At 34.8% G+C, this 24,709-nt stretch overlaps 1 pseudogene; it reads right to left on the bottom strand.

The window, feature by feature from the left end:
• Positions 1–983: 983 nt before the first annotated feature.
• Positions 984–5,114, bottom strand: LOC137236167 (LIM domain-containing protein jub-like; annotated as a pseudogene).
• Positions 5,115–24,709: the final 19,595 nt, after the last annotated feature.

Below are 24,709 nucleotides of genomic sequence, written 5' to 3'. Positions count from 1 at the left end.
ATTGAGAACCTCGGTAATAAGCTGTGTATGATTCAGCTTCTTTGCGATCTTCTTCAATATGCGAATGCACGGCTTCTTGCTCCACTGTGAGCTGTCTTTAGCGGTTGATTGATGTTAATGCGAAGCTTCTTGTTTTTCTATGGTCCAAGAATAGCTCCAACATAGGGTTGGGATTGAGCGAATTCTCATCATCGGCACATAGTAGCCATTTAGCTTTCATTAAAATTTGTAGCACCTGTTTGAGATTTGCCAACCTAATTTGCGTACTTTCTTGCAGTTGCTGTAATGTGAACTTTGTTTGATCATTAAATTGTAGAAGCACAGTCATTTGGAGAGTACTTGCTTGCAATGCGTAACGATTTCGGAAACCGTTTGTTCCTTTACACAAATTATACAGCCAATTAAGCTTACGACCTGAGTGACGATTTGCATAGAACTCATTAAATTGCTGTACAGATCGTCCCAATTCGCATCCTTATATGGTGCTTTGATTAAATGGCCACGAGCCCGATGACAACCCTTCAATGCAAAAATCATTTTCTTGTGGGATTCTTGCATTAGCCAAATGTTGTTTGAAGCTCAAATTTTAAATCTTGAGCGAGACCTATATCTTGAAACATCCGTTGCAGCTTGACTGTATATTTATAACCACAAGCTTGTTTTAATTTGAAATCGTCATGCATCTGCATGAAATGATGCCGAAACAATTTTCGCAAATATCGCAAATGCATACGCAGTAACTCTTGAGTCACACGGTTCGGCTCTGCGAGTGCTTCATTAGTTTTCTAAGCTCTGCTGTTTTCACTTATCGTAAAAAAAAAAAAAAAATTGTGCGTTAAATTTTATAACTTACGCACTAATCTTTGATCTTTCTCATACTTTGCATATTATATATAGTTGTAGTAGGAATGCATACATTTTAAAGTTTAAAATAATGTATGCTCCATATTGACTTTGCGGGTGCAATCTTGAGCTAAAGCGATCTAACCCATATACTGATATGAAGCACAAACCGGCTCTTGACGTCGCACATGTGGCGAAGTTTGTTGCATGGCCAAACGTTGCAAATGACATGAACGACATAAGAGGCGCCCATCTAATGCTTAACAACGTTTATCTGGTGCATCAGTGAGCTGCATGCCGCACTCTTCGCATTGTAACAATCAACACAAAAATCTTTATCCATTGAGACTACACGCACCGTTTCATCAGTGCCCTCGACAGGTGTTATGCCCTTGCCACAGCTAGCGCATTTCGGAGCAAATATTCGATGATGTAAACGATCACAGTAAATCTTGTGATCCACATCAACCGTAAAAGGAACACCATTTAAACATTTATTACAACGCAGCAACGGAAACAGCCAGGATGATAGGACTTTCGCATTGCTTGGAGAATCATTCCCATTATCAATTACCCACAGGTGGCACATTTTCTGCTGTTTGGTGAAAAGCAGAATACTTATAATCTCCCTCGTAATAAACACCCCCATGTACATTATAGAACGCTTTGCCGCGCAGCGCGCGTCCACAAGAACAACAAATAAAACAATTGGTATGATAATAAATTTCCCATAGCTTGACAAGCTTGACCTGCACCTTTGCCCTTATCACCGCACGTGTGACATATACCAAAATATTCACACTATTCCTCGCTTTGCTCAACAATATCTTTAGCGTGTGCACAACCAACCACTATTTAGATGAGCTATATACATAACTGCGATCACTAAAAGATTACCCACATTATCATTAATTCGTAGCTGTGTACCTGAAATGAAATAAAAAAGAGTCGCTGAAATGAGAAAAAAGGGAATAAGAAATTAAAAAATTTAAAATTATCAAAAAAGGGAACGATACTCATACTTACCCATCACCAGTTTTCTTCATAGTGAAAATTCATTCAAAATGTCTCTATACTCATTTCCATGAATGAATGACATTTTGAATGAACGAAACAAAGTTGCCACTCGGTACTCACGCAGTAAGCACTTTGCGCGCGATCCAAAGAGTATCACAACTCGGATCCGCGGGATCCAACAAATTCGAGTGTTAATAACCGAACAAAAAATCAACTAACGAAAACCCTGAAGATACAGCCGGGTTTCACTCAAAACACACGCGCCAGGTTGTATTTCGATAGTTTTCCTGACATTCGGCCGTCTTTTTGCTTCTTTCCTTTTTTTGAGGAAAGTTTTTAGTTTGAAAATTTGGGCATAAGAACACAATCCAAATCAGCCTGCTTGGGAAAAAAAGGGGGGTTAACCACTCGAGACCGAAATAATTTTCGCGGTTTATCTCTGCATGATTTTGTTTGTGTTTTACTTTTTAAACATGTCACACTCAATAGTGGTCTCGCTTTCATGACAGAAATTGCTTTGGTTGTGTACTGAAGTTTCGACAGACTTTAGTCAGTCCCTTTTTTGCTTGAAATCCCAGCAGGAATAAAGTAGTGTCATCTATGCTTTCGATGTTACAAACAAGGGAGAAATTAAACCTTTTAGAACAGACTATAAATTTAATGTCGCGTCAGGACTCAGACGCAAGCTGTCCCTAAATACTTCATGACATGACTATTATGCATCAATACATTGCAATGGGCAGCACCGCACAGCGGTCTCATTCCAACGATTGGAAGAGTGAACAGCTGACAGCTCTACAAATTGCCACACTCGTTAGCGTAGGCTACTCCCGCCAGGGTTGTGTTGGAATCAACAAACACACCACAATTTGTGATTCTCACACAACATGGCCCAAATCAACACAAAGAGTGTTCCCAGACAGCGAGTAAAGGCCTCTTTACATTTGTCGCACATTTGTATGCACGACGTCATTTGACTAGTCATTTTACCGGGATTCATAGGTTATATTCACAGCCACATTTGTATCGGCGTGGGTGAGTTTTGTGACCAAATTGTTGTAGGGCAACTACAAGGAGCCGTGAAAATACACGGGTAACTCGTGATACCATCTGCTACACAAATGTAGCGTATATTACCGCATATCGCCTGTATTAGGCAAACACCAAAAAACATAGTTTGTCCGAAGTCTATATTTAATAAATCTTAATTTCACTCCTTGATTGTTTCAACATCAGAACTTTCATTCTGATGAAAATATTTTCAACATTAAAGATAACCTTTATGCGTATCTCAATGCAATTTTACCCCAACCTAACAGTGGTTTCAATCACTACACGTCGTTATGTCGGCAGACTGACTTAATCATATTATTCATCCCGAGTACGCCAACCACAAGCTCAGCCTCTTAAGCTCCTTGTCTCCGCTCATAAGCCACCCAATCTAAGGGCATCTACGAATGTTCTACTAACAATTTGATATTCCAGAATGACTGGATTGTCCCACAAACGCGCCAAGACGGAGGCACGCGGCAACACATTCAGCGCCCCCTGCCGGCTATGTCAAAAGTCGCACAGCATAAGGCTCTGCCCGATTTACCGGGGCATGACAAACATGGATCGACTAAAGACGATCATAGATTTGCGATATTGCACAAATTGCTTATCGCCATTCCACCAACGGAAGACATGTCCCAGCGAAGATCGCTGTCATCGGTGCAACGAGCAGCACCACACGTCAACACACCTCGACGACGTTCCACCACCGTCCCACGAGAGCGATGGCGAAGAGAGCTCCGACGGAGCCCTATCCATCCACGTCACGGAACAAACCCTGTGGTGGGAAGCGGACGTCGCCCAGGAAGAGGTCGAACGACGGGAAGATCCTACTTCAATGCTAACCACGACACCACCGGGCGGTTCAGGACCACAACGTTTCCGACCGCTCCTACGGCATGAAAGGCCTTCAAACTTACAACGCGGGGATGGCGGGGAGACACGTCCTTTCCCCCCATCGCACCGCTCTGCCGGGCGGCGCCGTGGCGACGCGGAACCGCGTCCGTCCCGCTCGTCACGCCGCTCAATTGGCAGGGCGGCCCCGTATAATGCTCGTGCCCAAGTAACTACGCTCGCGCGCCAACCAACAACGCTCGCGCGCCAACCAACAACGCCAGCCGGCTTCAGAACGGGACGCCTCCGGGAGACTCCTCTAGCAACGACCATTACACGCGCATTCGTAGCCATAGCTCCAACGGCGGTCGTCCGGATAGCAGCAGGAGGGAAGCTCCACGCAGTACGCGCCCTTATCGATCCGTGCGCTCCCAATTCAATCATCGATGCGAATCTCGCGAAGGACCTCGGGTTAGAGCGAACGGGCACGTCCTATCACGTGAAGTGCACGCTTGTTCTGCGAGGGAAATACGGGGTAACGGGAGCAGTGACGACCCAGGCCACAGTGGTGTCGCGATATTCACGGCTTACTCCGACAGCAAATCTGGATCCATCGGTAGCCACGCCATTCCAATTTATGAAGCTGGCGGATCCATCTTTCCACCGGTCTACACCTGTCCGGCTCACACTAGGTGCCGACGTCTACGCCAGCCTAATGGTTAGCGGCACACCACCGTCGAACGTCGGCGGGCTGCTGACTCAAGCCACCATATTCGGGTTGGTAGTGTCTGGAGCCCACCAGCAATAATCGGGTATATGTCCATTCAATAAGTAAAGTGCACTAAAATCAACCCATGTCTATTTCGACTAACATCTCTTTATTCACAGGAATCCCACGGAGAAGCGTCTGGCGTCGGCGAATTATGTACCCTGGTCACACTATCTATCTGCCATATGCAGTTACAGCATGGCCTAAATTTAAGCTGAGATTCGTTAATTTTAAGTTGAGAATCGTTCTCGCGAGCCCTTGGGGACTTGGTTGTTGGGGCGTTGCGATCGTTTCGAAGTTGCTCGCCGCAAGGGGGCCGGCATGTTTAGGCCACAAGCCTAAATATGGCGGTGCACCCTCGTATTACTTAACTTTTTCTTTTCGTTGTCCTTTTACCTCACATCTTTCATTTATACATATCGGTTTATACCGATAACCGTTTACCCCGCCGGATAATAGTTAAGCCTAGGATTCGGCGGTGACCGCGAACAAAAGGTTTTTTACCTCTTTCACTTCTTTTGCGAACGTCTAAGAAACCGCCAGCAGCCAAGCCACCAAAGGTAAGCCCTTCAATTCTCTTTAACATTTTAAAATTCATTTTTGCACTTCCGTCATCGGAAACATTGAATGTAAGTGGATTATCTTGCGTTGAATGTGCATTTCCATTTATTTTAATAAATATTATTGTTCACTTTTTTATAACGAATTCGTTTGTGTATTTTCTTTTCTTCTCTCCCCACCATTATTACGAGCGCGCCCTATCTGCGGTCTTGCCGCCGTAACAGTGGGCTTTAGTTCTATAGGTGGACGCCTTTTCGAGATATCGCCATAAATGTGGACCAGGGGCGACTGTAGAATGTGTTTGTACAATATGGGTACCAAATGAAAGGTTCTAATGAGGGTTTTATAAGGGAGTGGCCCTTAGTTGTATATGTGAAGGCGTTTTGGAGATATTGACCAAAATTTGGACCAGGGTTACCCAGAACATCATCTGTCGGGTACCGCTAATTTATTTATATATGTAATACCACGGACAGTATTCCTGCCAATATTTCAGGGCTTTTGATTTCACCCTGCAGAACTTTTTCATTTTCTTCTACTTAATATTTTACGTCAATAAACCAATCCAATTACCATGTTTCGTCCCTTTTTTCGTATTAGGTATAGAATAATGGCATTTTTTTAATTTTTCGTAATTTTCGATATCGAAAAAGTGGGCGTGGTCATAGTCGGATTTCGGCCATTTTTTATACCAAGATAAAGTAAGTTCAGATAAGTACGTGAACTAAGTTTAGTAAGGATATATTGATTTTTGCTCAAGTTATCATGTTAATGGCCGAGCGGAAGGACAGACGGTCGACTGTGTATAAAAACTGGGCGTGGCTTTAACCGATTTCGCCCATTTTCACAGAAAACAGTTATCGTCATAGGGTCTATGCCCCTCCAAATTTCACAAGGATTGATAAATTTTTGTTCGACTTATGGCATTAAAAGTATTCTAGACAAATTAAATGAAAAGGGCGGAGCCACGCCTATTTTGACATTTTCTTTTATTTTTGTATTTTGTTGCACTATATTATTACTGGAGTTGAATGTTGACATAATTTACTTATATACTGTAAAGATATTAAATTTTTTGTTAAAATTTGACTTAAAAAAAATTTTTTTTTAAGTGGTCGTGTTCGTCATCCGATTTTCCTAATTTTTTTTAGCATATATATAGTAATAGGAGTAATGTTCCTGCCAAATTAAAAGTATTGCTGGAAAATATGAAAATGGTATAAGAAAAGATTTGAAAAATGTTTGCATCCTCTGTACCTTCTTTTACCCATTGGTTTAACTACCATTACTATACAACTACTCCTTATTCTAGCAGCAACTGAATCTAATATACTGTATACAATACGCTCATAAAGCTCGTTTTTAGAACAATGTCAATTTTCAACCAATGATGACTGTAACCATTATCTTATTCTATACGTTTTAATTTTAATTTGAAATGGACTACCAATACAAAAAGCTTTGTTTAACCGTTTTCATCTAGGATATCCTCGCCTTTTAGAGAGGTCATAATTATTGATAATAGAATTTTTGCATCTAGATAAATAGATAGTAGATATATAGGGCCCTGTAGAATAGAAAATATCAATAGGAAAAATAATTTTATTAATAACCGGTAGAATAGAAAATCTCAATAGGAAAAATAATTTTACTAATAACATGTTGAATAGAAAATATCAGTAGGAAAAATAATTTTATTAATGACCTATAGAGTAGAAAATATCGATAGTAAAAATAATTACACTTTAAGCTACTCTAGAATAGGAAACAATGATAAGCAAAAATTTTCCAATAACATAGAAAATAGCGATATCATAAAGAATAAGAAAATAATAATACACAAAAATAGACTTAAATTAATAGAATAAGAAAATTTTCAACTTGTAAATATAAAATACAAAATATAAAATTTATTTATTTACATTTAACTAAATAAAAATGTAAATTAAAATAGAATACTCATGCATTCGCCAAATGCATAAGCATTCTGAAAAAAAAAGGGAGATGTAGTGTAATCAGCCAACAATTGCAATTCCAAAACGGGTAAACCACCTAATGTGCCACCCTGTGACAAAATGTGTCTAAACTTTAATCAACACAAAGCAGGACATTTTTAATTGTTGCTGATAGCGCAATTCCCACAATTTAATGCAGACGTGTGTGCACCGTGCGACTAATCCAAATTTGCATTTAGGCAAATTTGCTGATACTGCATTTCACACAGTTGCTTGTTCCCCATTTATAATATTATGTTGTGCGTCATAATCTTTTTATAATTGATTATAACAATATCCTCCTGGTGCGTAATATGAATATATTTGTTTAGCTATTAATGCATTTTTTTTAAATCATGAATATCTCTAAAACCGTCTCTTCCAGGTTTAAATTTAAGATTGTCCCATTCTTGAGCTAAATGCTTTTCTCTATATGCATATAATAATTGACCAAATGTTTTTTTCTCTATTTGACATACTTGCGTATTGAACACCGAAAATTGTTTCAAAACCATATTTAACAGATAATCCAATAATTTCTATTAGTTCTGCTAAACTTTGATTATGTTTTCCAATCATTTATAAAATTATTTATTGCCTCAAGATCAGCTTCTCTTATTTGTTCCTCCTTGGTTGCTAACTCATATTCTAAATCGTGAATATATACATCAACATCTACGTCATCCACTGACGTCCACGCACACACATACTCAAAACAATATTCTAAAAATCAAATAGGAACGATACCCACAAGTGATAAGATCCTCCGGTCACAGTAATAGTACGGGTTAACATAACCCCAAAAAATCAAAGATCACTTCACCGCTGCTGCATCACATTTGCAGAAATAATTTTTAGCTAGTTGAATGCCATCTTATTGGCATTAATTTACAACTAAAGACCTGATTCTGAACGTAACCAGTAAATTTGAAACCGGAGTATTATATCACCGAAAATCGTTACCAGTACTTTTATTCGCGATCCTTGCCCAGGTGGTAACGCTGTCATCACGAAAAAACTCACCAGTGTCTGTGGGGAAATTTAAAATAGAATACATATATATATGTGTGTAAACAAAGAATAAAAGCAGTAAAATGGAGATGAACAAGTAAGTAAATTCTGTGAATATTTTTGAAATTTCTCAGTAAATTAATAAATGCATATAATTATAGGAAGTATGCACGCACTACCCAACCCCAGCTGTGATGGTATATCGCATTTTGCAAGGACCACCCCGAACTAATACAGGGAAAAAACTGCCCCAAATCGCCGAACCAAGTTCAAGATTTGTGGAAAGAGATTTCCATGAGTTACCTAGCCATGCTCCCCGAAGTCCTGCTCCTACAAATCCTGTGCCCACTTGTTGTACCTCCCTATTTCCTGTCACCTCCAATCCTGTGCGCAACAGCAGTGCTTTCAAAAGTTGCGCCTACTTATTCCCTAATACTCCCAATGAAGTGCCCACCAACCGTGCTTCCTCATCCCCTGCCACTACCAATCCAGTGCCCAACAGCGAAGCTTCCTTAGAGCCGGGAACTTCTAATCTTGCTTCCTCCAACCGTGCTGCCTCAGGCAATGCTACTCCCTACTCTGCTTTTCCCAGACAAGTTTCGCAGCCGAGAGAATGCAACAGGAAGAGAGATGTACGGAATGAAATTTTGAACACTGTGCAACAGGACATGAGAGAGAGGCGACAAGAGCAGGCACGACTGGCTCAATCCCTTGACAACTTAGGGAATGAGCTAACATCGTTGGCTGGGGCCGAAATTAATTTACACATACGTAAAACATGTACAAATATTTTTTAAAATTAATATAAACCAAAGGAAAAAAATTGTATCCGAAATTCACAAAATTTCGATTCAAAAAATTCGTGTATTCAAAAAAAATTTCGTGAATTTCGGATAAAGTTTTGTTGTACAGGTTTCATAAAAAAATTGCGAAAAAAAATTTATTAAGCAAAACTAGGTAAAAACTGCAAAAAGGTTCTTGTGTGAATACCTTTTTTTTGTCAAACTATAGTACAAATATGAATTATTTTTCATTTTATTTCCATGAATTTAATTTAGTTTTTAATAAGCAATATCGAGTGTAATACCAATGATAAAGTATAAAATATTTTTTATTTTCTTTTCGCAATTTATTTAAGTCTTAAGTAACCAAAACTGAACTGAACTGACTTACATATAATTAGATAACTGTTTCTTTATGTGCCTTGAAATTCTTGTTTATTAAAAACTTTTCATTCGAGCTCTAGGCTACACAAATACTGGTATAAAATTGCAAAGAATGGCTTTGATGTTTTACAATATTTATTTAATTTATTCTGGACCAGATATTTTTATACCAATATTTGTGTTGCCTAGAGCTAGAATAAAAAGCTTTTAATAAACATTATTAGATAACTTTAACAAAAATATGAATTTTTTTATTATTATTTATTTTAGCTTATTTTAGTTTATAAGCAAGCATTTCCGAAATTGCAGTGGCAATTTTTGGCAAATTTCATCAATGAAATATTTTCTTGTTTTATTTTTGATATCTAATTATAGAAAAAAGGCATGAATTGTGCATCTGAAACTTTACGTTTCAATCTCAAAAACGTTTTTGAAAAAATTCTAGGAAATTTCGTGAAATGTTTAGAATTTTTCTCAGTGTGCAGTTTTGTAGCCTATTGCCTTTTAGGATAATTAATCTCAATACCCTAAAATAAATTCCCTTTGATAATTACTTTTATTATTTCATTCTTTCAGACCGTATTTCCATAAAAATAAATTTTGTTATATTAAAGAAAAGTCCAAAGTCTATAAAAAAAAGTTCTCAAAAATCAGGAATTCCTTCTACCGCTTTAAACTTAACACATTATTAGCCTAAATTTCAATAGGCTACAAAACAGCATACTGAGAAAAATTCTAAACATTTTTTACTGAAGAGTTGAAAATTTGCACTAAAATTCGCGAATTTACCCGAATTTCTTAAAAAGTTTAAATTTTTAATCTGGATTGTGGGTGTTATGATACATTTTTTTTTAATTTAGCGTAAATAATTTAGGTCCAGTCAAACTTAGTAAAAAATCTGAGTGACGATGACTTTTGTTCAGGAAAGTATATAATTTTATGAAAATATAAACATGGATAAATAATTCAAAATAAACAGCTCTTAAATTAGGAAATCGCTAGGCAGTATTAGGATAAATAGATCATCAATTGCTGCCGAACCCTTTCGCCCTCCCGGTGATGACTACTGTTGGTGTAGTGTAAACAGCCAACAATTGCAATGCCAAAACGCGTTAACTACTTAATGTGCATCCCTGTAAAAAATGCGTCTAAACTTTAATCAAAACAAAGCAGTGCATTTTTAATTGTTGCTGATGGCGCGATTCCCACGATTTAATACAGACGTGTGTGCACCGTGCGACTAATCCAATTTTGCATTTCTACAAATTTGCTGATACTGCATTTCCCACAGACGTCACAAATCAACACAAATATGAAGGTACATATTTGTGTCGAATTGTATGTAGATATGTAGGTATGTAAAATTTAAAGTAAATATGTATGTAAGAATATGTTTAGAACAATTTAGTATAAATAAGCTGACAATATTTGAATAAAATTAATTCATACTTAAACTTCAAACACTGGTTTTATTTTTGCGAGTAAAGTTATTTACAATCTTTTAATATGGCGATCCTGCCAATGATTCTGCTGGTTGATTAGTCAGCCTAAGTTCATTACTCGCAAAGATATTACTTGGTGATTATTCAGCCTAAGCCCTATAGGGAAACGTCACTATAAAATAAAATAGCAAATAAAATAATTAAAAAAAAAATTCAAGTTAAACGGTTTTATTGAAAACAATACATACATTAAGTAGTAATAATACTAAAAGATAGAAAATAATTAGGTAGGTCCTAGGTACTAGTCATCACACTCCTCATCAATCTAGGACGTTGATCAGACAATAAAATAAAAGCGTTCGGCGCGTGAAGTTTCTGAAAATGTGAGGCGTATCATAACCTGATTATGGTTCAGTTGGTCTTACTTATGACTATCAATAGACATTTTTTTATTATAGCGGTTTCTATTTCTGTATGTCAAATATGATTTCCAAATATGAGCTAAATATTTCTATTCTTGTATGTAATATGGGCGAAATCGGACCATAAATACGATTTTTGTGAATATCTCGATCTTAGCGCCACCTAGCGGCGATTTTTTTCTTATTATTGCCTTGTCATCGGGTTCTGAACTATATTCCAAGTTTCAAGCTTGTAGCTTATCGGGAAGTTACTTAAATTTTAATTACAAAATTCGCACTGGCCGGCCGGCCGTGCTGCCTGTCAAGTCAACCTTAATAAAACCGTTTAAAAAAAGGATTTTCCCGGATCGACAAATCATCCCATGCAACTGCAAATCAACAGCGCGCACAAGAAGCACTCTACAATAAGTATATTCGAGATATCGCAATAAAGAGGGGTGACTCTAGAATGTGCTTGTACGATATGGGTATCAAATGAAAGGTGTTATTGAGTATTTTAATAGGGAGTGATCCTTAGTTCTATAGGTGGACGCCTTTTCGAGATATCGCTATAAAGGTGGACCAGGGGTGACTCTAGAATGTGTGTGTATGATATGGATATGAAATGAAACGTGCTAATAAGTATTTTAAAATTTAGTGGGCTTTAAATCTATAAGTGGACACCTTTTCGAGATATCGCCATAAAGATGGGCCCTGGGTGACTCTAGAATATGTTTGTACGATATGGGTATCAAATGAAAAGTGTTAATGAGTATTTTAAAAGGGAGTGGGCTTTAGTTCTATAGGTGGACGCCTTTTCGAGATATCGCCATAAATGTGGACCAGGGGCGACTGTAGAATGTGTTTGTACAATATGGGTACCAAATGAAAGGTTCTAATGAGGGTTTTATAAGGGAGTGGCCCTTAGTTGTATATGTGAAGGCGTTTTGGAGATATCGACCAAAATTTGGACCAGGCTTACCCAGAACATCATCTGTCGGGTACCGCTAATTTATTTATATATGTAATACCACGGACAGTATTCCTGCCAATATTTCAGGGCTTTTGATTTCACCCTGCAGAACTTTTTCATTTTCTTCTACTTAATATTTTACGTCAATAAACCAATCCAATTACCATGTTTCGTCCCTTTTTTCGTATTAGGTATAGAATAATGGCATTTTTTTAATTTTTCGTAATTTTCGACATCGAAAAAGTGGGCGTGGTCATAGTCGGATTTCGGCCATTTTTTATACCATATAAAGTAAGTAAGTTCAGATAAGTACGTGAACTAAGTTTAGTAAGGATATATTGATTTTTGCTCAAGTTATCATGTCAATGGCCGAGCGGAAGGACAGACGGTCGACTGTGTATAAAAACTGGGCGTGGCTTTAACCGATTTCGCCCATTTTCACAGAAAACAGTTATCGTCATAGGGTCTATGCCCCTCCAAATTTCACAAGGATTGATAAATTTTTGTTCGACTTATGGCATTAAAAGTATTCTAGACAAATTAAATGAAAAAGGGTGGAGCCTCGCCTATTTTGACATTTTCTTTTATTTTTGTATTTTGTTGCACTATATTATTACTGGAGTTGAATGTTGACATAATTTACTTATATACTGTAAAGATATTAAATTTTTTGTTAAAATTTGACTTAAAAAAAATTTTTTTTTTAAGTGGTCGTGTTCGTCATCCGATTTTCCTAATTTTTTTTAGCATATATATAGTAATAGGAGTAATGTTCCTGCCAAATTAAAAGTATTGCTGGAAAATATGAAAATGGTATAAGAAAAGATATGAAAAATTTTTGCATCCTCTGTACCTTCTTTTACCCATTGGTTTAACTACCATTACTATACAACTACTCCTTGTTCTAGAAGCAACTGAATCTAATATACTGTATACAATACGCTCATAAAGCTCGTTTTTAGAACAATGTCAATTTTCAACCAATGATGACTGTAACCATTATCTTATTCTATACGTTTTAATTTTAATTTGAAATGGACTCCCAATACAAAAAGCTTTGTTTAACCGTTTTCATCTAGGATATCCTCGCCTTTTAGAGAGGTCATAATTATTGATAATAGAATTTTTGCATCTAGATAAATAGATGGCAGATATATAGGGCCCTGTAGAATAGAAAATATCAATAGGAAAAATAATTTTATTAATAACCGGTAGAATAGAAAATCTCAATAGGAAAAATAATTTTACTAATAACATGTTGAATAGAAAATATCAGTAGGAAAAATAATTTTATTAATAACCTATAGAGTAGAAAATATCGATAGTAAAAATAATTACACTTTAATCTAGTCTAGAATAGGAAACAATGATAAGCAAAAATTTTCCAATAACATAGAAAATAGCGATATCATAAAGAATAAGAAAATAATAATACACAAAAATAGACTTAAATTAATAGAATAAGAAAATTTTCAACTTGTAAATATAAAATACAAAATATAAAATTAATTTATTTACATTTAACTAAATAAAAATGTAAATTAAAATAGAATACTCATGCATTCGCCAAATGCATAAAAATAAATAAAAAATAAAAGGGAGATGTAGTGTAATCAGCCAACAATTGCAATTCCAAAACGGGTAAACCACCTAATGTGCCACCCTGTGGCAAAATGTGTCTAAACTTTAATCAACACAAAGCAGGACATTTTTAATTGTTGCTGATAGCGCAATTCCCACAATTTAATGCAGACGTGTGTGCACCGTGCGACTAATCCAAATTTGCATTTAGGCAAATTTGCTGATACTGAATTTCACACAGACGTCACAAATCAACACAAATATGAAAGTACACATTTGTGTGGATTTATATGTAGATATGTAGGTATGTAAAGTTTAAGTTAAATATTTACGTAAGAATATGTTTAGAACAATTTAGATAAATAAGCTGAAAATATTTGAATAAAATTAATTCATACTTAAACTTCAAACACAGGTTTTACTTTGGCGAGTAAAGTTATTTACAATCCTTTTATATTGGTCGCATTTGCTGGACCAATACTTTCTTCGCCAACTTTATAATTTTTAACTTCCACTTCATCACACGCCCAATATTTCCTCATAATATTATGTAAAATAAAGCAGGCGTTTACAATTTTCGTAACCGTTTCAAGTCTATAATGAAGAGTGCGATGTTGTGCTAAGCATCGAAGTCGTGATTTAACACAACCAAATCCTCTATCAATTACATTTCGTGCTTTGCAGTGCACTTTGTTAAATTTTTCCTCCCGAGGAGTTGCTGGTTCAGCTAAGGGTGTAATCAGCCACGGTTCTAGTGGATACACCTGATCCCCTATAAGCAAACTTCCTCTCTGGTCGCTCATAACTGCACGCACATTTGAAGTTGTCCATATACCTGAATTATGGCATGATCCAGGAAAATTAGCATCAACTGACAAAAACCTTAAATTGTCGTCGCAAACAGCTTCAACATTAACGCTGCAATATCCTTTGCGGTTCATGTACAGAGTACAAGGTCTTGACGAATAATTTTTTTGTGCACAAATGAGCGCCACATGTGTGCAATCGATTGCACCGATAACACCTTTCAATCCGAAATTTGTATAGAACCTAGACAAGCAAAAACAAATAATATGAGGGCATGCTGTATGTTAAGATGCACGTTCACCCTTACCTTGCTTTTATAGCCAATTGCTCCTCATTTGTGGTCGGAAAACTTACTTCGGACGCTTTTTCTCTGACAATCAAGTTCATTAAATACTTGATTGCTCGTGAAGCAGATGGCTGACTGAGTGCAGCACACATGTTGTTAGCAACACGTTTTTGGTAGGAACGATGCGCCAAAAAGTGAGGCAACAAAAAAAGCGCACGCCAAATGGAAGCGAAGTGGCTTGGTCATCCTTTGGCATCCAATCTTCTATTAACATCTTACACGCTTCCTTGGGCAAACGAAAATGATGCTGAATGTAGCACAGGGAAGGTTCATGGGATCACTATTGTCCCGAATGCTCCTCAAATTTTAGCTTCTCTCCAAAATTTCATCCTCTTCGTCTTCAGTAAGTAGTAATAACAATAAACTAGACATTTTCTTATATATATATATATTTTATTGTTAAACCGTTCAATTTTAACAATTCTGTTTTGCGCTTAAAATGTTTTATTTATTTTTCCAATCAACAGCTGTTTTGTGTGGTTAAATCCATGTTACCACCTATTTTAGTGGGTAAACAATTATCCAGCTACTTTCGTGGCCAGAATACTGTAGTGTAAACAGCCAACAATTTCAATGCCAGTTAATATACTACCCTGTAACAAAAAAAGTCTAAATTTTAACCAACACAAAAGGGGCATTTGCTAATTGTTGCTGACAGAGCAATTCACACGATTTAATACAGGTGTGCGTACAACGCACGACCAAACCAAATTTTGCATTCCCACAGAAGTCACAGGTCAACACAGATGTGTAGGTACATATTTTGTGTCGAGTGGTATAGGTATGTAAGTATGTATGCTTTAAGTAAAGATGTATGTAAGTATGTATGCTTAAAGTAAATATGTATGTAAAAATATGTTTAGAATAATTTAGTATAAGTAATCTGACAATATTTGAATAAAGATGCATTCGTTCATTGGCACTTACACCTCACAAAACACTCTATCAATTTTTCCACCTTTTATATGGCGACCCTGCCTTTGATACTGCTGGCTGATTTGTCAGCCTAAGTTCATTGCTGGCAAGGATACGCCTTATATATGGCGATTCTGCCTATGATTCTGGTGGCTGATTTTTTCAGCCTAAGTTCATTACTGGCAAGGATAGGCCTTTTATATGGTGATCCTGCCTTGATTATACTGGCTGATTATTCAGCCTAATTCATTGGTAAGGATAATAATGGCTGATTACAGCCTAAGCCTTATAAAAGGATCGAAAAAGGGAAGCTATAGGACGTGTTTTTCCAACTCTAATTTTTATCGCGGTTAAATTTCTTGTCAATAAACTGGAAGAAGAAACAAAAGAACAACATTCGGAGCAAACACAAATTTCGCTTTTGCAATGATGTTTTTGAAGAATTAAATTTGGGCTCCAACGATGAAGATTACATGCAAATTGCGGCAGTTGAAAAACAAATACGTTACCATTAGATGCGCTGGCGCCCACTTTTGTACCTTTCGAATTCCAACACACTTCAAATAAACACAAGAAAGAAATTATTGAAGTCGGCCAGAGCATAAAAAGGGTGGAATAAACAACAGGACTGGCAGCATAATACGTATAATTATAATAATGTAATGAGCTTAATTCTGAAGCCGGTTTGAGAATTTAGACATTATTTTTAAGTAAGGAAATATTCGGGCAACCTAACGGCTGCCTATTGACAAGCAAAAATTATATTTTTGCTGTAAAAACTTTTTTCTTACTAATTATTGAGTTATGTTCCCAGAAGAGGACACACAAAATCAAAGTGGAGTGTGTTGAACAAAGTAAATTACGAACGCGTGGTTACAAAGTAGAATAGCGACTGACTTTATTAATGTGGTATATAAGAATAGATAATAAAGAAGAAATACAATGAATGTTGCCAGATTGATATTATTTTACAATAGAGTGCTTAGGTCGTTTTCATAAAACTCCTTAAATGTGAAAAAAGATTTTTTTTTAAATGTTTACTGATGTTTTTCCAAAATAGAAAAAAACTTTTAATCCCAAAATGGCATAGAAAACAAAATGAAAAAAAAGAAAATAGCATAGGAATTAATTTTTAATAATTAAACAAGAAAAAATAAACTGTATTTAACTATTCATCATTTGAAAAAATTTTCAGAAAATTTTGTAAGAAAAATTAAAAATGTCAAAAATGTTAAATTAAACAAATTTTTCCTTAAGAACAAACATTTTTAGAAATAAACGTTTTAAATAATAACTTTTATAATGCTAACTAAATAAGGAAAAAGTTATAAAAGTTAAATGGAACGCTTAATATAATAAACATAAAAAACAAAGAAATAAGCATAAATTAGCATTTTTCTAAACTCAACCCAATTTCGATAAGAACAGTAAATATTAGAAATGAATCACTGCAAAATGCCTCACTCAATAGAAGAATTTATTAAGGCAGCTTCATTAGCACTGTCTAAGTTCAAGAATTTGCTAATTCACAGTAGTAGTTTCCATAGAAGTTAATCAAAATAACATCTATGAAGGATGTCAAGGTAGAAGATTTATACCACAAACCTTATAAAATAATAACTTTTCGCAACGTAATGATTGACTAAAAATTTTACGTAAGTGGAAATATGCAAAATACATAAAGTTACCACAAGATCGGAAACTAAAAAACCAGCCAGAATGAAGAAAATAAAAAGTCACAAAGAGAACATTATTATTATATATCACCCAGAAACCGAATGACACATAAGATCTAATAAAAAAATTGCTGAAAAAATGAAAATGATATGAAATTTTTTTGCATCCACTGTACCCATTGGTTTAACCACTTATCACATTATATATTATATAACTACTTCCTGCTCTAGCAGCAACTGATCTACCCAATCTACTGTATATCATACGCTCAGAGATACCGCTTTTAGAACAATGTCAATTTTCAACCAATGATGACTGTAACCATTACTTTATTCTATATGTTTTAATTTGAAATGGACTACCAATACAAACACTTTGTTTAACCGTTTTCATCTAGGAAAACCTCGCATTTTAGAGAGGTCATTAATTTAGATAATAGGATTTTTGCATCTAGATAAATAGATAGTAGATATATAGGGCCCTGTAGAATACATATATCACTAGGAAAAATAATTTTATTAATAACCTGCGAAATAGAAAATAATAATAGGAAAAATAATTTTATTAATAACCTATGAGGAAGAAAAAATCGATAAAAACAATAATTTTACTCTAATACCCCATAAAGTAGAAAATATCGATAATAAAAATAATGCCACTTTTATCCCATCTAGAATAGGAAATGAGGATAATCAAAAATTTCCCAGTAACATAGAAAATAGCAATATCACAAATAATAAGAAAATAATAATAATACACAAAAATACACTTAAATTAATAGAATAAGTAAATTTTCAACCTACAAACATAAACTACAAAATACAGAATTAATTTATACGTAACGAAATAAAAAAAAGAGTCCTCATGCAGTCTCCAACTGCATAAACATTCTGAAAAAGGGGAGATGTAGTCTAAACAGCCAACAATTTCAATGACAAATGAGTAAACCAGTTATTATGCTACCCTGTAACAAATAGAGTCTAAATTTTAATCATAATCAACCAAAAAGGGGCATTTGCTAATTGTTGCTGACAGAGCAATTCACACGATTTAATACAGGCGTGTGTATATCGCACGACCAAACCAAATTTTCATTCAGGCAAATTTGCTGACATTGTGGTTCCCACAGAAGTCACAGCTCAACACGGATGTGTAGGTACATATTTTTTGTCGAGTTGTATGTAGGTATGTAAGTGTACAGCTCCGTTGATGCACTTATTGGGGATGCAGGGTCTGATGCGGTACTGGTGATGATGTTGAGGCGTTATGGTTGAATACGGTGACGGTGGCAATAGAGCCTGGGCTGATCAACACAAGGTATAATGGCTTCTGCCACGATTTCTGTGAAACGGCGACGGCCGATTGTGGTCTTTAGTTGGCTAGGCAATGTATAAAAACTGGGCGTGGCTTTAACCGATTTCGCCCATTTTCACAGAAAACAGTTATCGTCATAGGGTCTATGCCCCTCCAAATTTCACAAGGATTGATAAATTTTTGTTCGACTTATGGCATTAAAAGTATTCTAGACAAATTAAATGAAAAAGGGTGGAGCCTCGCCTATTTTGACATTTTCTTTTATTTTTGTATTTTGTTGCACTATATTATTACTGGAGTTGAATGTTGACATAATTTACTTATATACTGTAAAGATATTAAATTTTTTGTTAAAATTTGACTTAAAAAAAATTTTTTTTTTAAGTGGTCGTGTTCGTCATCCGATTTTCCTAATTTTTTTTAGCATATATATAGTAATAGGAGTAATGTTCCTGCCAAATTAAAAGTATTGCTGGAAAATATGAAAATGGTATAAGAAAAGATATGAAAAATTTTTGCATCCTCTGTACCTTCTTTTACCCATTGGTTTAACTACCATTACTATACAACTACTCCTTGTTCTAGAAGCAACTGAATCTAATATACTGTATACAATACGCTCATAAAGCTCGTTTTTAGAACAATGTCAATTTTCAACCAATGATGACTGTAACCATTATCTTATTCTATACGTTTTAATTTTAATTTGAAATGGACTCCCAATACAAAAAGCTTTGTTTAACCGCTTTCATCTAGGATATCCTCGCCTTTTAGAGAGGTCATAATTATTGATAATAGAATTTTTGCATCTAGATAAATAGATGGCAGATATATAGGGCCCTGTAGAATAGAAAATATCAATAGGAAAAATAATTTTATTAATAACCGGTAGAATAGAAAATCTCAATAGGAAAAATAATTTTACTAATAACATGTTGAATAGAAAATATCAGTAGGAAAAATAATTTTATTAATAACCTATAGAGTAGAAAATATCGATAGTAAAAATAATTACACTTTAATCTAGTCTAGAATAGGAAACAATGATAAGCAAAAATTTTCCAATAACATAGAAAATAGCGATATCATAAAGAATAAGAAAATAATAATACACAAAAATAGACTTAAATTAATAGAATAAGAAAATTTTCAACTTGTAAATATAAAATACAAAATATAAAATTAATTTATTTACATTTAACTAAACAAAAATGTAAATTAAAATAGAATACTCATGCATTCGCCAAATGCATAAACATAAATAAAAAATAAAAGGGAGATGTAGTGTAATCAGCCAACAATTGCAATTCCAAAACGGGTAAACCACCTAATGTGCCACCCTGTGACAAAATGTGTCTAAACTTTAATCAACACAAAGCAGGACATTTTTAATTGTTGCTGATAGCGCAATTCCCACAATTTAATGCAGACGTGTGTGCACCGTGCGACTAATCCAAATTTGCATTTAGGCAAATTTGCTGATACTGAATTTCACACAGACGTCACAAATCAACACAAATATGAAAGTACACATTTGTGTGGATTTATATGTAGATATGTAGGTATGTAAAGTTTAAGTTAAATATTTACGTAAGAATATGTTTAGAACAATTTAGATAAATAAGCTGAAAATATTTGAATAAAATTAATTCATACTTAAACTTCAAACACAGGTTTTACTTTGGCGAGTAAAGTTATTTACAATCCTTTTATATTGGTCGCATTTGCTGGACCAATACTTTCTTCGCCAACTTTATAATTTTTAATTTCCACTTCATCACACGCCCAATATTTCCTCATAATATTATGTAAAATAAAGCAGGCGTTTACAATTTTCGTAACCGTTTCAAGTCTATAATGAAGAGTGCGATGTTGTGCTAAGCATCGAAGTCGTGATTTAACACAACCAAATCCTCTATCAATTACATTTCGTGCTTTGCAGTGCACTTTGTTAAATTTTTCCTCCCGAGGAGTTGCTGGTTCAGCTAAGGGTGTAATCAGCCACGGTTCTAGTGGATACACCTGATCCCCTATAAGCAAACTTCCTCTCTGGTCGCTCATAACTGCACGGACATTTGAAGTTGTCCATATACCTGAATTATGGCATGATCCAGGAAAAGTAGCATCAACTGACAAAAACCTTAAATTGTCGTCGCAAACAGCTTCAACATTAACGCTGCAATATCCTTTGCGGTTCATGTACAGAGTACAAGGTCTTGACGAATAATTTTTTTGTGCACAAATGAGCGCCACATGTGTGCAATCGATTGCACCGATAACACCTTTCAATCCGAAATTTGTATAGAACCTAGACAAGCAAAAACAAATAATATGAGGGCATGCTGTATGTTAAGATGCACGTTCACCCTTACCTTGCTTTTATAGCCAATTGCTCCTCATTTGTGGTCGGAAAACTTACTTCGGACGCTTTTTCTCTGACAATCAAGTTCATTAAATACTTGATTGCTCGTGAAGCAGATGGCTGACTGAGTGCAGCACACATGTTGTTAGCAACACGTTTTTGGTAGGAACGATGCGCCAAAAAGTGAGGCAACAAAAAAAGCGCACGCCAAATGGAAGCGAAGTGGCTTGGTCATCCTTTGGCATCCAATCTTCTATTAACATCTTACACGCTTCCTTGGGCAAACGAAAATGATGCTGAATGTAGCACAGGGAAGGTTCATGGGATCACTATTGTCCCGAATGCTCCTCAAATTTTAGCTTCTCTCCAAAATTTCATCCTCTTCGTCTTCAGTAAGTAGTAATAACAATAAACTAGACATTTTCTTATATATATATATATTTTATTGTTAAACCGTTCAATTTTAACAATTCTGTTTTGCGCTTAAAATGTTTTATTTATTTTTCCAATCAACAGCTGTTTTGTGTGGTTAAATCCATGTTACCACCTACTTTAGTGGGTAAACAATTATCCAGCTACTTTCGTGGCCAGAATACTGTAGTGTAAACAGCCAACAATTTCAATGCCAGTTAATATACTACCCTGTAACAAAAAAAGTCTAAATTTTAACCAACACAAAAGGGGCATTTGCTAATTGTTGCTGACAGAGCAATTCACACAATTTAATACAGGTGTGCGTACAACGCACGACCAAACCAAATTTTGCATTCCCACAGAAGTCACAGGTCAACACAGATGTGTAGGTACATATTTTGTGTCGAGTGGTATAGGTATGTAAGTATGTATGCTTTAAGTAAATATGTATGTAAGTATGTATGCTTAAAGTAAATATGTATGTAAAAATATGTTTAGAATAATTTAGTATAAGTAAGCTGACAATATTTGAATAAAGATGCATTCGTTCATTGGCACTTACACCTCACAAAACACTCTATCAATTTTTCCACCTTTTATATGGCGACCCTGCCTTTGATACTGCTGGCTGATTTTTCAGCCTAAGTTCATTGCTGGCAAGGATACGCCTTATATATGGCGATTCTGCCTATGATTCTGGTGGCTGATTTTTTCAGCCTAAGTTCATTACTGGCAAGGATAGGCCTTTTATATGGTGATCCTGCCTTGATTATACTGGCTGATTATTCAGCCTAATTCATTGGTAAGGATAATAATGGCTGATTACAGCCTAAGCCTTATAAAAGGATCGAAAAAGGGTAGCTATAGGACGTGTTTTTCCAACTCTAATTTTTATCGCGGTTAAATTTCTTGTCAATAAACTGGAAGAAGAAACAAAAGAACAACATTCGGAGCAAACACAAATTTCGCTTTTGCAATGATGTTTTTGAAGAATTAAATTTGGGCTCCAACGATGAAGATTACATGCAAATTGCGGCAGTTGAAAAACAAATACGTTACCATTAGATGCGCTGGCGCCCACTTTTGTACCTTTCGAATTCCAACACACTTCAAATAAACACTATTTCTACAAACACAAATCTACAGCCAGCCGGAAATTTCCATCGGTGATAAGGTGGAAAACAATTAGAAAGAAATTATTGAAGTCGGTCAGAGCATAAAAAGGGTGGAATAAACAACAGGACTGGCAGCATAATACGTATAATTATAATAATGTAATGAGCTTAATTCTGAAGCCGGTTTGAGAATTTAGACATTATTTTTAAGTAAGGAAATATTCGGGCAACCTAACGGCTGCCTATTGACAAGCAAAAATTATATTTTTGCTGTAAAAACTTTTTTCTTACTAATTATTGAGTTATGTTCCCAGAAGAGGACACACAAAATCAAAGTGGAGTGTGTTGAACAAAGTAAATTACGAACGCGTGGTTACAAAGTAGAATAGCGACTGACTTTATTAATGTGGTATATAAGAATAGATAATAAAGAAGAAATACAATGAATGTTGCCAGATTGATATTATTTTACAATAGAGTGCTTAGGTCGTTTTCATAAAACTCCTTAAATGTGAAAAAAGATTTTTTTTTAAATGTTTACTGATGTTTTTCCAAAATAGAAAAAAACTTTTAATCCCAAAATGGCATAGAAAACAAAATGAAAAAAAAGAAAATAGCATAGGAATTAATTTTTAATAATTAAACAAGAAAAAATAAACTGTATTTAACTATTCATCATTTGAAAAAATTTTCAGAAAATTTTGTAAGAAAAATTAAAAATGTCAAAAATGTTAAATTAAACAAATTTTTCCTTAAGAACAAACATTTTTAGAAATAAACGTTTTAAATAATAACTTTTATAATGCTAACTAAATAAGGAAAAAGTTATAAAAGTTAAATGGAACGCTTAATATAATAAACATAAAAAACAAAGAAATAAGCATAAATTAGCATTTTTCTAAACTCAACCCAATTTCGATAAGAACAGTAAATATTAGAAATGAATCACTGCAAAATGCTCACTAAATAGAAGAATTTATTAAGGCAGCTTCATTAGCACTGTCTAAGTTCAAGAATTTGCTAATTCACAGTAGTAGTTTCCATAGAAGTTAATCAAAATAACATCTATGAAGGATGTCAAGGTAGAAGATTTATACCACAAACCTTATAAAATAATAACTTTTCGCAACGTAATGATTGACTAAAAATTTTACGTAAGTGGAAATATGCAAAATACATAAAGTTACCACAAGATCGGAAACTAAAAAACCAGCCAGAATGAAGAAAATAAAAAGTCACAAAGAGAACATTATTATTATATATCACCCAGAAACCGAATGACACATAAGATCTAATAAAAAAATTGCTGAAAAAATGAAAATGATATGAAATTTTTTTGCATCCACTGTACCCATTGGTTTAACCACTTATCACATTATATATTATATAACTACTTCCTGCTCTAGCAGCAACTGATCTACCCAATCTACTGTATATCATACGCTCAGAGATACCGCTTTTAGAACAATGTCAATTTTCAACCAATGATGACTGTAACCATTACTTTATTCTATATGTTTTAATTTGAAATGGACTACCAATACAAACACTTTGTTTAACCGTTTTCATCTAGGAAAACCTCGCATTTTAGAGAGGTCATTAATTTAGATAATAGGATTTTTGCATCTAGATAAATAGATAGTAGATATATAGGGCCCTGTAGAATACATATATCACTAGGAAAAATAATTTTATTAATAACCTGCGAAATAGAAAATAATAATAGGAAAAATAATTTTATTAATAACCTATGAGGAAGAAAAAATCGATAAAAACAATAATTTTACTCTAATACCCCATAAAGTAGAAAATATCGATAATAAAAATAATGCCACTTTTATCCCATCTAGAATAGGAAATGAGGATAATCAAAAATTTCCCAGTAACATAGAAAATAGCAATATCACAAATAATAAGAAAATAATAATAATACACAAAAATACACTTAAATTAATAGAATAAGTAAATTTTCAACCTACAAACATAAAATACAAAATACAGAATTAATTTATACTTAACTAAATAAAAAAAATAGTCCTCATGCAGTCTCCAAATGCATAAACATTCTGAAAAAGGGGAGATGTAGTCTAAACAGCCAACAATTTCAATGACAA

Source organism: Eurosta solidaginis, unplaced genomic scaffold (assembly GCF_040869045.1).
Source record: "Eurosta solidaginis isolate ZX-2024a unplaced genomic scaffold, ASM4086904v1 ctg00001390.1, whole genome shotgun sequence".
Classification (NCBI taxonomy): Eukaryota; Metazoa; Arthropoda; class Insecta; order Diptera; family Tephritidae; genus Eurosta; species Eurosta solidaginis.
Note: the sequence above shows the minus strand (reverse complement) of the source record. Positions and strands in the feature narration are given on the sequence as shown.